The sequence below is a fragment of the Meles meles genome, chromosome 20 (assembly GCF_922984935.1).
Source record: "Meles meles chromosome 20, mMelMel3.1 paternal haplotype, whole genome shotgun sequence".
NCBI lineage: Eukaryota > Metazoa > Chordata > Mammalia > Carnivora > Mustelidae > Meles > Meles meles.
The window spans coordinates 59,356,530-59,371,542 of record NC_060085.1 but is presented as its reverse complement, the minus strand read 5'-3'; positions in this window follow the sequence as shown (position 1 = coordinate 59,371,542).

The window sequence follows — 15,013 nt, the reverse complement described above, 5'->3', positions numbered from 1 at the left end:
ATGTTCTCATTCATTCCATTAACTGATTCATATTTATTGAGCACATACTATGTCCTGGCACTGGTCTAGGGAGTGAATGAGAAAGACAAATCTCTGCCCTCATATAGCTCACATTCTAGGGGAGACAGAATATCCCCATGTAACATAGTAAAAGAAGATCATTTTAGGGAGTTGTAATGTTAGCATAACACAAGTGATGGGATAGAGAGGGGCTGTGGCAGGGGTGACTTGAAATAAGGTGGTCAGAGAAGGTGCCATTCGAGCTGGGACCCTAATGATCTGGAGCAGCTAACCATGTGAAAGGTTGGAGGAGGCACAGTCCAAGTGGAAGGGACAGAAGTGACATCCCCAAGGCTGGAGTGGGTTTGGGAGGTCCAAGGCACAGTAAGGAGGGTAGTGTGGCTGGAGCATACTGACAGCCTAGGGGAGAATGGGAGAAGAGGGTGGATCCATCTCAGGTCTCAGGAGCAGTGAGGACCTCTATCTTACCCCACCCTCAAGAGAACATGCTGGGAAGAATCCAGCCCCCAGGCCCTTCCCCAGCCAGTGCTGTCCAGCTCTGGGTTGCCCCGTGGGAGGCAGCAAGAGACATGGGGAAGGACATGAATTTTGGAGACAGAACTAGATTGGAATCTCAGCTTTGAACCACCAAGTTATGTGACCTGGAGTATGTCAATCTGTAGGGGACACTGTCCTATGCAGCCTAGATCCCCACTTATGGGCCAAGAGGCTGGAGGTGTTGAAGGTGGATGCCTGGTCCCTGGGAATAGTCCTTGGATGGTGACAGCGGCTTTGCCCAAGATCATGCCCCTCCCCGAAAGGAGGGGCAATGGGGGTGGGCATCCCACATCCAAGAACTAGCTCATGAGGGGTCCAAAGTCCTACCCCCTAATTAGGAGAGAAGGACCACTCTACAGGGTCATCTCCAGCTGGGCCTGGCTGAGACTGCATGGAAGCCATGTCAGCCCTTCTTGCCTCACTCCCCATGGTGTTGATCCTGCATCCTCCCTGATAAGTCTCCCATATCTTATAGTTCATTTCCCAGGAAACCTGACCTTAGACACACTCCATCTCTGAGTACAGTTCCCCAGATGTACAGCAGTCATAGAGAGTCATAAAGATGAGGAGACAATGTATGCAAAGCTTCTTTGTATGGTAAGAACATGGTAAGTCTTCAATAAAGATTATTCTGCGCCCCCCCCCCCCTTTCCTGATCCTTACATGTGTTTCTATTTCCCATAGGGCTCAAGCCAAAGTCTCACATGCAAAATGTGCTCAGTGTGTTCTGGATTGAGTCACTACTCAACACATGACCAATGTGGCATTCATCACGCTTACCAGAAGGCATAGGAGAAACTGTTCATTGTCCCCAATATCCACTCTCACCTCTGTCCCATGGAAATAGAACTCTAGACTTCTATGTGGGTACTGGGTTTCCCAGAATAAATATTACATTTCCCAGCATTCCCTATAGATAGCTGTCGTCATATACCTAAATGTTAGCTACTGAAGCATAAGCAGAAATGATGTGTGCAACTCTGAGTATGTTCTTAAAAATGAAGGGGCATGCTTTCCTCTTCCTACTGGCTGGAAAGCGGATGTGATGGCTGGAGCTAGAGCAGCCATGTTGGACCACAGAACAACAAAGCAACGATAAACTATCACATGTACCCTGAGCTGAATGCTCATTGGCTATGTGACTCATGGCTTACTGCAGCAAGTATTTCACCTCAAAGAGCCTCACTATTTGCTTATGTAAAATGAGAATAAAATTCTAAGTGAAACCATATGTGATGAGTTTTACCCAATTTTACCCAGGGAGAAAAAAAGAGCCCTTAAACTGTAGGGTCTGGGAGTTAGAAATTCTAAATAAATTATTTCTTAATTAACTTATTGTGTGTCTATTTGCTTTGGGGGTATGGTCTTCCTTTCCTTGGCGTGTTAGAGACCTAGTAGGACCAAGGAATAGCCCAACAGGCAAAGAAACAGATCTCTCCCTCTCACAGGGAACATTGAATTCATGTAAATTAAGTGTTAGCCTGGCAGGACTCCAGAAAAGCAGGTCAGAGACCCCAAGGCAATCACCATGCTTATTACTCTGTGATGGTTTGAAATGCTCTCAGAACTTCAGGCTCAGTGGGAAGGAGGTCTGGTCCAGTGCAGGTGATGCAGAAGTTGTGTAGCCTCTGGTCATTGAAGAAGAAGAAGGTCTTTCCTGGAGACCAGGTATATTTCTATGCCTGGTCAGTGGTACAGAAATGAGCATGAGAATGGCAGGGTGGGATAAGATGGACACTGGCCTTGATGGAGGAAAGGGTCTTTGGGAAATTTGGGAAGAGGACAAATCCATAGGTCTAAGAGGACAATCAGTGAATGCATGGAGTTAGCCTGAACTAGATGTGGGTACCAGTGAATGTAAGGACTGGCTTGTCTGTGGCCTGGACACCAGCCTGTCCAGGCCAACCACCTCCCAGCTGTCCCCTTGGCTCCACCCAGACTTTGGGAGTTAAGGGACCTTTCATGAGAGCTCAGTTCTGCTCTATGCACCCCAGGGATAGTATACAAAGTAGACCATGTTCAAAATTTTCACAAGAGTATTTTGGCATAAGAATTAAACAAAGAGAGCAAAACCCAGTATGAATACCAGTCATGCATATATCAGAATCTTGAGGGAAACCAAGGTAAAGGATATCCAGGGCAGTTGCAAAAAGTTCTGACCTTTGGGACTTCCATATGTGGAAAGAGGGTAGAAGTACTTTCCCTGCTCCTCCCTGTAAGGACTTCTCAAAGTCACAGACTTATATATGAACTCTTAAAAGTGGAAAGAAGAAAGACCCATTGGGGACCTCAGGGTCCAAGGAATGAAATGGTGGTGAGTTCTCTGAGTCTTATTTACTCCTTATATATCCCAGCCTGGATGCTGAGGCAACTGGTTAACTATAAATACCAATAGGGTCATAAAAAAAATCCCCAAGAGAAGCCTGCTCCCTCCAGTCCAACAATCAGCAAAGAAGAAACCCAGAAAATTTATAGACAATAGCTGGACTGTACCACCAAACAACACAGAAAAGAAAAATGAAGTCTCACCACCACTTGGGCCAGCAGAAGCCAGATAGCCACCCAAACGTTCAGGTTTCAATCACAAGTCACTCTTCATACCAAGATCCAGGAAAATCTCAACCTGGATGAGAAAAAACAACCAAAAGAAACCAATCAGAAGATACAGATGTTAAAATGATCGGACAAAGATTTTAAAACAGCAATATGAAAATTCTTTAACAATGAACACAATTGGAACAAGTCAGAAAACAGAAAGCCTCAGCAAAGGAATAAAAGCTATAAAGAAGACTTATTTCATAACTGGGTGATGGGCCTTAATTAAGGAAGGCACTTGATGTAATGAGCACTGGGTGTTATATGCAACTGATGAATCACTAAACTCTACCTCTGAAACTAATCATTTTTAAAAAGCTGTAAAGAAGAACCAAATGGAAATTTTAGAACTGAAAAATACAATATCCATATTTAAAATTCAATGGATGGGCTCAACCAGACAGAGGGAACAGAGGAAAGAACAGTAAACTTGAAGATAAAATAATAGAAATTACTCAATCTGAACAACAGAGCAAAAAATAGACTTAAAAAATGAACAGAAACTCGAGGACCTAAGAAAGGGACTGTAACAGAAGATCTACTATTTGTGTGATCAGAATCCCAGGAGAAAAAGAAATCAAGGCAAGACTGAAAAAGCTATCAAAGAAACAATGGTTTAAAAATTCCCAAGTTTAGAAAAAACATAAACTTATAGATTCAAAAAGCTGAGAAAACCCCAAACAGGATAAACCAAAAGAAGTCTATGCCAAGACATAGCATATTAGAACTTCTGAGAACTAAAGACAAAGGGAAAAGTCTTGAAAGTGGTGAAAGAGAAATGACATCTTCATATAAGGGGAAAACAGTTTGAATGTCAGCAGATTTCTCATCAGAAACCATGGAGACAAACAGAAAATGGCACAACATTTTTCAAGTGCTGAAAGAAATGTCAACCCGGAATCTTATATCCAGTGAAAATATCCTTCAGGAATGAAGAAAAAAATCAAGACATTCTTAGAAGAAAGAAAACTAAGAGAATTTGTCCCCATCAGGCTTATCCTAAAGGAATGATTAAAGGAAGTTCTCTAACCAAAAAGGGGGAAATGATAAAAGAAGGACTCTTGGAACATCATTTAGGAAGAAAGAGCATAGTAAGCAAAAATATAAATAAATACAATAGACTTAGTCTCCTCTTCAGTTTTCTAAAGTGTGTTTGGCAATTGCAACAAAAATCATAACACTATCTGATGTAATTCTCAATATATGCCAAGAAAAATGTAAGAAAATTATATTAGAAATTGGAAGACTAAAGGGATGTAATGAGATTAAAGTCACTATACTGAACTCTGGCTGATAAAATGGCCACATCAGTGAACTGATAAATTACATACACTTCGTGTAATACCTGGAATATACTAAAAAGTCTATATAAACAGATACACTGAAAAGCACTATATATAAGTAAAAGTGGAATTTTTTTAAAGGTTCAGGTAACCCATGGGAAGACAGAAAAAGGAAAACAAAGAAATTAAAAACAGGAGTAAACAAAAGACAAAAAAATAAAATGACAGACTTAAACTCTAACTTATAAATAATAATATTAAATATAAATGTTCTAACACACCAATTAAAAGACAGAGATTGTCACAGTGGACAAAACAGCAGCAACAACACCAGTAAAAACTGCATGCTGTCTACAAGAAATTCACTTCTGTTTTAATGGTATAGGTAGGTTGAAAGTAAAACGGTAGAAAAAGATAGTGACAATGCCAAATGCTGGAGAAGATGTGGAACAATAAGAACTCTCACCAGTTGCTTGCTGGAATGTGAAACAGTACAGCCACTCTGGAAAACATTTTAGCAGTTTTTTATAAAACTAAATGTACATTTACTGTATGACCCAGCAATCATACTCCTGGGTATTTATCCCAGAGAAAAGACCTCTTATGTACACACAAAAAGTTGTACACAATAGTCCATAGGAGCTTTACTTATAATTGCCAAAAACTAGAAAGAAGACAGACATCCTATGGCAGGTGAATGTTTAAGCAAACTGTGCCATACCTATACCAGAAATGAAAAGGAACAAACTAGATTGCAAAGGCATTATGCTGTGTGGGAAAAGCCAATCTCAAAAGTCCACATATGGGGCGCCTGTGTGGCTCAGTGGGTAAAGCCTCTGCCTTCAGCTCAGGTTATGATCCCAGGGTCCTAAGATCGAGCCCTGCATCGGGCTCTCTGCTCAGCAGGAAGCCTGCTTCCCTTCCTCTTTCTCTGCCTGCCTCTCTGCCTACTTGTGACCTCTTTCAAATAAATAAATAATTTTTTTTAAAAGTCCACATATGATGTAATCCCTTTTATATAAAATTTGTGAGATGACAAAACTGTAGAGATGGTGATTAAATTAGCAGTTGCCTGGGTTAGAAATGATAGAGAGACGGGTGGTTACGACAGTAAGGGGCAGCACAAGAGGGATCTTTGTGGCCAGAGATGGTTATGTATCTCAATCACAGTGACAGTTACATGAGTCTATATATGATAAAGGACATGGAACTAGACATACACATCATAGCAATGTAAATTTCTGGGTTTAGTATTATGTTATAGTCACATAAGATGTTGCCTTGGCGAAGCAGGGGTACAAGGGTACAAGGGATGTCTTTTTTTTAAGATTTTTTTTTATTTATTTCTTTGACAGACAGAGATCACAAGTAGGCAGAGAGGCAGGCAGAGAGAGAGGAAAGGAAGCAGGCTCCCTGCGGAGCAGAGAGCCTGATGCGGGGATGGATCCCATCACCCTGGGATCATGACCTGAGCCGAAGGCAGAGGCTTTAACCCACTGAGCCACCCAGGCACCCTCAAGAGATGTCTTTATATTATAGTTGCAAATTCCTTTAACTTTATGTTTATTTTGAAATAAAAAGTTAAGAAAAAGATTGGAAGGCAAAATTACTTTCTTTACTTTGACTGCATCCATATGTATTCATAAAGATAATCGGAGACCCCCAAGATTTGTATTTCAGTTTTAAAAAAAAGTTAACAGTGAAGATGCTGTTTTCATGGTTTATTATTTTGTCAATCTCATAATGAAACACTATTAAATTGGGAAAAAATTGGTTCCATTTGGCACACAAGTAAATGAAAGCATGTTTGTATTCAGTTATTCATTCCATAAATACTGAGTACCAAAAAAGAAAAAAGTATCTGATATCTTCAGTAATTTTCAGCAATTTCCAACCTAAGATACAACAGCAACCCCCTAATTCTAAGAAAGCTGTCAGCACACAAGTGATCCCTAACTGTTGGTCCTCCAGGCCTTCCACTGATTTTATAAGCCCCTCACTCCCCATAGTAAACCCTTTTCTGCTTAGGCAGGAAAGGGGTTCCTTGCCCAAATAATCCTGACATGAAGAATGTGTTCACAGCCTGCACTAGGGTGGGAACCACTGGAAAGCACAAATCTGATGGTCCACTCCGCTTGCATGGGACCATGAAGGCTCCTGCTTGCCCTTGATCCTTCTCCTGGGAACTCGGGATATCCTTCCCTGCCCAGTTTCATCTCCTGCACTCTCTCTGCCCCTCCAGTGGAGTTCTAGATTCTTTCCTCTTCCTGTCTTGCTTCTGCTTCTCCTTCTGCTCAGAATGTTGTCCCCTGTGCCCTTTCCACGGTGAACTGATTTGTCTCTGGTCAGATTCTGAAGAAACATTTAAGTGCATGAGATGTATTAGGTGTTCCCAGGGTAGCACAGTAAGGGCACAGGGAACAGCAGAGCAGGTAAAACAGAGCAGGTGAGGAAGCAAGCACATTACAGGGCCAGGACTGGAGATGCTGGAGTATCTGCTAGGCCAGAGGCAAGGGAGCTGGGTTTTCCTTCTACTGTACCCATCACTATCGGCCAAGGGCCTCCTGAGGCCCTCACCACTCTCTGCACATAGTGGCAGAGCAACTCCCTGAGGTGCGCCAAGAACAAGGCTACTCTCTGAGCGGAGTCTAGAGACCATCCCCATCCAAGCGCCGCTCTTCCTTCACAGAGACACCGTCTTTGTCTTGGAGACCACCAGCTGACGGGAATCCCTCGGTTGCTAGGTGATGGGAACTGTGGGGAGGGGAAGATGGGGAGCAGGGCAGGATCTGGCTGGCCCCATAGTAGGGGATCCCGACTCCAGACCCTGGTGGAACGCACAAACCACCTCCACGCAGCCCCGCAGGCACTTGTGGACACACCCACCGCACGGCAGACAGAGTCGGATGATTGCAGACACACCCCCACAGATGCACCCGGCAGCCCCCCTGCAGAATCACACCCACACCCATCAAACCAAACCAAAACAATCACATGCTTGTACACAAATACACACACCCCCGCGCAGCTCCAGACAGACGCGGAGCTCACCGCGACAGACAGGGCTGATTCACACGAACACGCAGGCAACAGCTGCCCACTCCTGGACACATGTGAGCTGAAGGGAGGGAAGGGGCCTCACCATGCTGCCCTGGCTGGGGGCTGGACCCACAAAAGAGACCACCCCGAGGGGAGGGAAAACGGGGACACCCGAGAAAACGCACTCCCAGGTCCCGCCCAAATCCAGGGCCTCAACTCAGTGTCACCAACCAGCTCCTCACTGCATCCCATCTGTTCCTTTACGTGTGCCTTAAATGAATATTCACTGGGTGCCGGGGACACAGCTGTGAGGAAAGCAGCTTTGCCCTGCCCTTGTGGCGTTCACTATTTAGTGGAAAATGAACACATCGTGCTTATAACAGGAAGCCTTGACCTGGTTTGGGAGGCAGTGCCCTGAGGAGATGACATTTGAGCTGGGGCAGATGTGGCAGAAGTGGGGAGGTTCCAAGGATGTGCAAAGGTCCTGAGGACATAGAGGGTGTGGGGGTTCAAGGGATAGAGCAGAGCCCAGGGCCCATGGAGCCAGTGAGGGGAGACCCACGGGGCCGAGGAGAGACCGCAGCCAGCACGTGAGCCTGGCACCTGGTCAGGATTTCGCGTGCTTCTAACTGCAGTGAGAGCCGTGGAGGAATCCAGGCAGGCAAATGCTGTGAGCTCTGGGTGAAAGTCTAGAAGGGACACTGTGGGGAGGGCATGGGGAAAGGGGCAGATTTGAGCCCCATGGCTACATGGCTGGCAGGGGATCACACAGCTGGGCAGATGTTGGGGGCAGAGGGAAGAGCAGCACTGCTAGGGGCTCCAGGTTTCCAGTTCAGGCAATGGGATAAATGGTTGGCAAGAGGAGGGGCTCACTGACATGGAAATATTGCAGGGGCTGGGATCTGGGGCCGGGCCAATCCCGGATTCCTATCTGCTGACCTGTGTCACAACTCTCCCACCGGGACCACCACTTCTGGGTTCCCAGCAAATCCAAGCTTTTCCTCTGTTCCTTCAACACAAGCCCCGTGCCTGGCAATATAAGCATAGTGACCAGGGCCCTTCCCTTACGGCCCTTGCACCTGCTGACCTGTATTCTGGTCAGTGCCTTGTCCTAAGGGAGGCTGGTGGCTGCAGGACCAGGCTGGGGGGGGGGGGGCCTGACTCAGTATGGGAAACCAGGCAAGGCTTCCTGGGGAGCAGGCACTTACCTAGAGTCTAGAGGACACTCTAGCCTGGTAAAGGTTGGGGTCTGGCAATCCCAAGATGGAACCCCAACCCTTGGAGCAGGGTTATGCAAATATTAATTATTTAATATTTAATATTTAATAGCAAATTCTTCTGTGCGAACCAACAGGGTGTGAAAAGAGAATGTTAGACCTTCTATTTTGAATGTGTATTTCTAAAAATAATAACAATAATAATAATATAACCTGCATATCAGTACATCCGCTAAAGGTAACAGGTCACCCTCTCACCTTCCTGTGGCCCTGCAAGGCCCAGGTGTTACAGGGCAGGGGAGAGGCGGGAGGGGTGGTGGGAAAGGTAGAGGGCATGTGCACAGAGCTTCATCCTCCTTCCGCGCACTGCAGGGGTAAGTGGATTTGTGGATTACAGGATCTGGTTTTAATTAAACAAACCCTAACAAAACGACCAAGTAGCTTAAGAAGTTTCCTGCAAAGGAAATGCGGACTGAATTTAATGCAAGCGCGAGCTCAGGACAAAAAAAAAAAAATTGTAATGTGGGCACTTTCCTTCACTCCTGGAAGGAATTCAGTGAGCACAGTACTTGGTCAGCTCAGTGTCCACCTAATCGGCTCTAACAAGAAGCTGAACACAAAAATCACAGGCTCCCAGAGAAGTCTCTGCGCAACATGGGTTCAACCCCATCTGCAACCGTGAACGCCAGCCTGACCTGGAAGACATCCTGGGGGGTTAACAGGTGAAAACACAGGTGGTAGGACAGGGTGTACTTTAAGTCCCATTTGCGATAAAAGACAAAATAATGAGAATAGTATATGTTAACAAAGCACAGAGCTCAGAGGGAGGGACACCAGCCCAGGCTCCCCTCTGCAGGGGAGGGTAGCTGCTGTCAGCATCGTGCCTCTCCACGAATTGGAGTCATTACAACAGGCACGTATGACAATTTTAATAAGAAACACAATAAAGAATTGTTAAGCACCTGATTTTTTTAATGAGTCGTTTTCAAATAATTTCAGATTTACTCAAGAATCACAAAGATGAACTCGAGTTCTCGAACACCCTCCCCCAGCCTCTCCCACATGAGCGTGCTGCATAACCTCGGCGTGTGCACCAGGGCTAAGACACGAACGTCGGTCAACAGTATCCTCCGGGAGTGGTGCTTCTCTTGCTGGAAGGAGCAGAAAGTCTTAAAAGTTGCTCTCCCGGGGACCTCCTCTACCCTCCCCACCATCCCCATCTCTGCGCAGAGGGGGAGGCACCTCTGGCCACCAGGGTACAAGCAAACCATGTTTTACCAGCTGCCTGCAGGTGCCTGGTGGGCTCTCGCGTGTTCTGGGCCTGGTGATCCACCTGTGGGGACTCGGAGAGGTAAGGACACAGGCCCAAGTGACACAGACAGTCAGGGGTCCTTGCGGAGTTCAAAGCCCAGATCCTGCAGGCATTTTCCTCTGCCGAGCCATGTGAGGCAGACAGGCTGGGTTCCTCAGTCCACCCCAGGGCCTCCAGGCCTCCAGGCCTTCCGCTCTCCCCACCCCTTCCAGACCACCAAGGAAAGGTCTGCTGGCCCAGGGGTGGAGTGTGTGTGAGAACCGGGTTCTGAGTTATCTTTTGTTAACAAACCGCTCCAAACTTTGTAGCATAAAACAGCAATCATTTGGTTCTGCTCTCAGAGCCTATGGGTCAGAAAGTCTGCCAGAGGCTGGCAGCGGGAGGGGGGCGTGGGATCTGCCTCTGCTGCACGTCTGAGACCTCAGCTGGGAAGATCGAAGGCTAGTGGTATGCAGACCACTGGGGGGCTCGAATCATCTGGAGAGCCTGGCTCCCAAGCTGGGGCGACTTGAAGGCTGGGCTGGGTGGGGGCAGACACCTGTGGCCCCTCCATGGGGTTGGGGCTTCCCCACATCATGGTGGCGGGGTTCCCAGAGGAGCATCCCAAGAAGCAGGATTCCTGGATTCCAGGTGGCATCTTTGGACCTGCTCTCCCATAACCTTCTGCAGATGGTAAGGGAGTCACTAAGGCCAGCCCAGATTCAAGGTCAGGGGCATGGGGGCAGTGGAGGGCCAAGGTCACACTGCAGAAGAGCCTGTGGGATGGAGGGATTGTTATGGAACTACCTCTGGAAAGCAGACCAGCCCCATGTCCTTCAGTCCCCACGTCTGTGTGAGCCCGGGCTCCTGCTCCCAGGGTCCCCTCCCCACTCCCACTGCCACTGCAGTGTTGGCCCAATCCATTCCACCCTCAGCTTCCCCCCTGGGGACCCCCTTCCCCAAAACGACTTGAAGATCAGAGCTTGCCCCAGGCTGGGGCTCTGAGTTTAACTAGAGCCACACAAATTCCCCCACCCTGAGAGGGTGAACTTGGAGTCAGACAGTTCTACGTTTGGGTTTCAGTCCTGCCCCTGACCTGCCTTGCCGCCTTGAGTAAACGGGTTCTTCTCTCTAGGTCTCAGATCCTCTGGTCCCAGGCCCGGGGGAGTAGTGAGTGCCTCCTTGCACTTTGCACACCCACCCTACTCTGGTTCATACCGTTCCCTCCCTCTGTGCACCTCCTTGCCTCCCCCTCCTGCAGCTGGAACTGGGAGGCTGCCCGACAGACCCAGCCCCGCAGGAAGCTTAGAGCCCACTGCACTCTGGAACCAAGCCTGCCAGACTGGGGTCTGGCCTCAGTGGTATGCCTGACAGTCCAGCTTCCCCAGGGCTACCCAGAGGCATCCACCTGACCAGAGCCTGAAGTGGACACCCCTGACTGCTCATCCATCCGTTGTGAGGCAAATATTCCCACGGTCAGTGTCAGGGGTGCTGGTGGCACGGCCCTGGCCCGTGGAGCCCACATCCCAGGGCAGAAGACCACCACATACGACAACCAAACCAGCAGATGAACGCCAGCAAAGGAAAGACCCCAGCGGCAGTGAAGAGGGGCACCACCGCAGGTCGGGAGTGGGAAGAGGACCCCGACATAGAGAAGAACATGCAGGGGGTTAATTAGGGAGGACTCTGGTGGACGAGGTCTTAGTGATTCACATGTAACATTTACTTCTCACAGCTCGGGAGGCTGGAAGCCCAATGTCAAGGTGTCAGCAGACTCGGTGTCTGGTTCATAGACTGCCCTCCTCTGGCTGTGTCCTTGGGTGGGGGGAGGGGCGAGGGGGCTGTCTGGGGTCCCTTTTATAAGGGCACGCATCCCATTCCTGAGGCTCCCCCCCTCCCCAACCTAATCACCTCCCTAAGGCCCCAACTCCAAATACCATCACACTGGGGGTTAGATCAAACATGAATTTGGGAGGAGACCCACACATTCAGTCCACACAGAAAGTGGAGGAGGAGGCAGAACTGGGCAGGGGGAGGCACTCTGATACAGTTGCTCAGAAGCCCAGCCAAACCCGTAGTGGCCTCTGCACCCAGAAGGTCCCCTAGAGCTGCCCGCGTTGGGAGGAGCCCCCACATCAGTCGGTCACAGGGAGGAGGGCAACCCCCAGGAGGCAGGTCTCCTCACCTGAGGGCAAAAGGCCCTCATTCCCACAGCTGCAGTCTGAGCAGCCTTCCAGAGCTTGGCTCCTGAACGCTGTGTTCGTTCAGAAGGCTTCCGTGATGGTTAATATCATGTGTCAACTTGACTCAGGCATGCTGGCTGGCTTTTAGTCGAACACCAGTGCAGACATTGCGGTGAAGGTATTTTTTAGAGGGGGTTAATACTGAGGCCAGTAGGGGCGCCTGGTGGCTCAGTGGGTTAAGCCTCTGCCTTCAGCTCAGGTCATGATCCCAGAGTCCTGGGATCGAGCCCCGTATCGGGCTCTTTGCTCAGCAGGGAACCTGCTTCCTCCTCTCTCTCTCTGCCTGCTTCTCTGCCTACTTGTGATCTCCATCTGTCAAACAAATAAATAAAATCTTTATTAAAAAATATATATATACTGAGGCCAATAGACTGGGTAGAGTAGATTCTCCTCCCAAATTGGGGTGGGCCTCGTCCAATCAGTCGAAGGCCTGGATTCTGTCAGCAGGCTGCCTTCAGCCCTAGGCAACATCAACTCTTCCTGGAGTCTGCCCAAAAGATTCCAGACTTTGCCAGCTCCCACAATCACGCAAGCCAATTGCCTGAACTAAATGTCTCTCTCTCTCTCTCTCTCTCTCTATATATATATATATATCTGCACATACACACACACACACACACACACACACTCATATACACACAGGTGGCAGGACAGCAAGAAGGGCCTGAGTGGTGAGGAAAGTCCGAGTGGTCAGCAGGGCACAGACGGGCACTTGGCTCTGTGTGGAGCTGGGTTGGAAGGGAAGGGATGCTTCCTCTGGCCACCTGGTAGAGAACAGACTGTGGGTGACAAGGGTCACCAGGGAGATGGTGGTGGCAGGTGAGTCTGGAGACAGAATCAACAGTCCCCCAGTGGCTTGGTTGTGTGTTTGGAGGGACTGAGAGGACTCGGGAGGGAATGAGGATGTGGCCAGGGCCCCATTCCAGACCCCGCATGTATCCATGGAGGCTGGTTTCAGCCTGTGTCTCACAACAGGCTCCAGGAGGTGGGGAACGGGGCGCTTTCCAACCCTGTGTATTGCTGTGCCCAAAGGATTGGATAGATATTTGCGAGGTGGGTGGATGAGTCGCCTCCGTCCCCTGCCTGCCCTCAAACGCCAACACAGGGGACTCCGGGCTCCGGGCGTGGCCACCTGCCCTAGCCCAGGCAGCAGGGAGCCCTGCCTGCACGGAAGGCTGTGCCGGGCCCCAAGAGCACAGCTCTGCCTCGCAGAGCTCACACGAGTTGAGGAGATAAGGCACAAAATAATTAGTGAGCAGAGTGTATAATTAAGTGCTAAATTGTGTGTTTCAGACTTGCTGAACTGCGGGAGTGCTAGGTGGAGGGAGTCGTGCCAGGCTGGAGTGGCTGGGGAGGCAGCTTGTGCAACTGGGGTGGGGGGGTCATACAGGAGCTGGGGGACATGGTGGCAGCCCCCAACCCCACAGGAGCAGTGCGGATGGGGGGAACAGGACCACAGGATTATGCTGGGTGAATACAGTGTGATACACAGGCAGAGAAACAAGAAAGACATATCCAAATAGACCTCAGTGGTCTCATCTGTAAAATGGGTTGCCCACCTACCAAACAAGTCAGTCTGTGTACAGATGCCAGCCTGGGTCTGGGACACTGGGGATGTCCAGGCTGACAGTCAGGTTCCCCCACAGACAGAGGGGTGTGCAGTCAGGCATATGGGGGATCAGGCATATGGACAGTGAGACAGAGACACAGGCGGACAGACAAGCAAGACACATCCAAAGAGACAAACAGCTGGATCTGGGTCTCCCAGCTCCCGGCCCTACAGGAGCCTATCCAGAGCAGGTCCTGCCCGCCCTCATCCTGTTTTGAGAGGCAGGAAGTCCGAGGTTGCCAGGTGGCACAGGGCCTGCCTGAGTCTCAAGGGACCCTGCGTGGCAGGATGTCCTTGCTGAAGCCTTCAGAAGCTGGAAGCTCTGGAAAAGCACCCCAGCCCTAGCTGTAGGTCTTGGGGAAGAAGGAGCCAGGAGTCAAGAGTGTTTCAAAGGGACCCAAGCAAGCAGGAGCCACAACTGGGGCAGAGACAGGCCAGGGCTAGAAGGAAGATGGAGAGGCCGAGACAGTGAGGGTCACTCGCACCCCAGCCGGGCTATCAGGCCAGACACTGGAATAGGGGCAGCGTGTCCCTAGCACCGCAAGGGAGCCCAGCGGCAGCAGGAGGCTGCCTCTTGGCAGTGCTGTGTTTGCAGCCTGGCTTAGCGTGCCGCCGCCTGTTAAACAAATATTGTGACAGGCCCACTCCATGCACTCGGGGACAGCGGCAACACTTGGCTGTCACCAGAGGCGTCCTGTTAGGGGGGCACTGTATCCCATAGCAGAACATCTTCTTCTAACACAGAGGCAAAGCGCTCTGCCTAAACAAACACTGGCTCGGCTGCCGCCAAGCGAGATGCATCATCCCCCTCCACCCACCCATTCCGAAAAAGCGCGCCCTCAGGGCCACCACCACACTCGGGTGCTCAGGTTTCACAAGCATAGGCAGGAAGGAGACAGTATGTGTGTGTCTCCCCACCCCACCCCACGAGCATCTCTGTGTCCATCCAACAAATATTTATTGAGCACCTATTATGTGCCAGGCAGAGCCCTGGGGCCTGGGATACAGTAGGAAACAAAGCAATCAAAAGCCCTCTTCCTTCATGGAATTTACATCCTAATTGGGGATGGTGACCATAAACAAAAATACAAAATGCCTGGGGGGCAATAATGAGCTAAAAAGAAAAACCACAAGGTAAGGAGGGGGATGAGTGTGACAGAGAGCAGTCAGGAAAGACA